The sequence below is a fragment of the Tenrec ecaudatus genome, chromosome 4 (genome assembly GCF_050624435.1).
Source record: "Tenrec ecaudatus isolate mTenEca1 chromosome 4, mTenEca1.hap1, whole genome shotgun sequence".
In the NCBI taxonomy this organism is placed as follows: domain Eukaryota; kingdom Metazoa; phylum Chordata; class Mammalia; order Afrosoricida; family Tenrecidae; genus Tenrec; species Tenrec ecaudatus.
The window spans coordinates 5,628,306-5,630,423 of record NC_134533.1 but is presented as its reverse complement, the minus strand read 5'-3'; the positions used below and the strand labels follow the sequence as shown (position 1 = coordinate 5,630,423).

Below are 2,118 nucleotides of genomic sequence, written 5' to 3'. Positions count from 1 at the left end.
GTCCTTTGAGCATATTGTCAGGGGGACCAGCCCCTGGAGACGGGGATCATGCTGGTGCAGTAGAGAGGCAGTGAGAGAGAGGAAGGCCTCAGTGAGATGGACGGACACAGGGCTTTAACAACGGGCTCAGGCAAAGGAACAACTGTGAGGGTGGGGCGGGACCGTGCTATGTTCCGTTCTGTTGTGCAGTCACTATGGGTCAGAACTGACTTGATGGCACCTAACAACAACACAGGAGCCCTGTTAGCACAGTGGATTGAGCATTCGCTTCCTAACCAAAGGTTGGTGGTTTGAAGCCACCAGCCACTTTGAGGGGGCAAGATGAGGCAGTCTGCCTCCCGTGAAGACTGAGTCTGGGAAACGCACAGGAGCCCAAGACCGGGCGTCTCTAGGCTTTCCTGTCGGGTCTCTATGAATCTGAATTGATTCAATGGCAGGAGTTTGGGTTTGGTTGATTGCTGTCTTTGTAACAAGATTTTACTTTTTCCATCGAATCCAGAAGTGTTCCATTCTTTTTCTTTTTCCCATGTCCAGGAAGAGTTGGAGTACCACTGCTGTTAGTTCTTCTCGGGATGGGAGAATCCTCCAGTGAAGCCACCTGGGCCAGGATTTGTCGTTGTCTGGCGTGTTTTACAGTAACTGTTCCGTTTCTTCCTTGGTTGTATTTGCCAGTTGCTGTTGTATTCCTCCTCTTAACGAACCAACCTCTGGCCTTGATGATTGCTGCTGCCTTTTCCATTACCTTTACTTTCTATTATTCCCTGTCTCCTGACTTTTTTACCCCCTGCTTTCTCTTAATTATTGAAATTGATTTTAGTTTTCTTTGTTTGATGTGCACATTTTTTACCTTTTTTTTGATGTGCGCATGTATCGCTATGAATTGACTTCCGAGTACTTCGTTTGCTGTGTTCCAAGTATTTTGATTATGTTGTGTCTTCATTCGTATTTGATTCTATGAAATCTGTAATTATACATGTCTTCTATTACCTACTTTTTAAGCAGGTTGTTATTCAGTGTCCATGTGCTTTTCCTTGTTCTGTATTCATTTCTAGTTTCAGTCTTGTGATCCAAGGAAGGAACCTTGATGGTACAGTAGTTACTAGTTGGGCTGCTAACTGCAGGGACAGCAGTTCAAAACTACCAGCTGCTCCTCAGGAGAGAGGTGGGATTTCTACTCTTGTTAAGAATTACAATCTGGATTCGGCAGATCTCTGTGTCCTCACACCCAGGAGATGGCTGAGGAGGAGCTCAAGATGGGTGGGCTGCGGACCCCATGCCAGCCTGCCCCCATGGAGTCCACCGTGATCAACATCCAGAGTGAACCCCACAGGCCTGACGACATCGTCTGGTCCCTCTTCAACACGCTCTTCCTCAACCTCTGCTGCCTGGGCTACATGGCCTGCGCCGTGAAGTCTAGGGACTGGAAGATGGTGGGAAATATGAATGGGACCCAGAGCCATGCGTCCACTGCCAAGTGCCTGAACATCTCTACGGTCCTTGGCCTGCTGGGAACCCTCATCTCCGTCATTCTTCTCACCAGTGATGAGCTTCCAAGCCCTGTCACACATGGACCAGCAAGGCCACTAGCCACCGCACCATGCTGTCCTGGATCCTCCCATCCTGCCCTGCTGGACCACCTGGCCCCTGACCCCTGGCCTGCCGCCCCAGCTCCTGTACATAGTCATTTGCACATGTATCTCCATCTATCAGCAAGCTCAGTACGCACCCCGGTGTGTAAAAAGAATCACAATCTGGAAGCTCATGGGAGCAGTTCCACTCTGTAAGAGGGCTGATGTCAGCATAGAATTGATGGCAGCGGGGTGTTTTTTTTGTGAACCAAGAGGCTTTGTACTCTTCCGCTTTTTCTCCAGGCCTGCTTTGAAGCGACCTTACTAGGGTATCTTCTGAGAACGACCCGTGCGTGTGGGAAAAGAGCACGCAGTGGGGTTCTATCTAGTTGTGTGGAGTCCAGCTGATTGTGTTCTTCAGGTCTTCTGCGTCTTGGCTGGATGTTTTCCTGGCTCTTTCCATCATCAGAAACGGCATGTTCAAGTCTCTGTTGTTCAGTAGGTCGATTCTGCTTTCCAGTTCAGTTAATGTTGGGGTTAGGTGTCTTGG

General features: G+C 49.2%; 1 pseudogene; it reads left to right on the top strand.

Annotated features, from left to right (window-relative positions):
- The first annotated feature begins 1,232 nt into the window (after window positions 1-1,232).
- Window positions 1,233-1,882, top strand: LOC142445565 (interferon-induced transmembrane protein 3 pseudogene; annotated as a pseudogene).
- The last annotated feature ends 236 nt before the right edge of the window (window positions 1,883-2,118 follow it).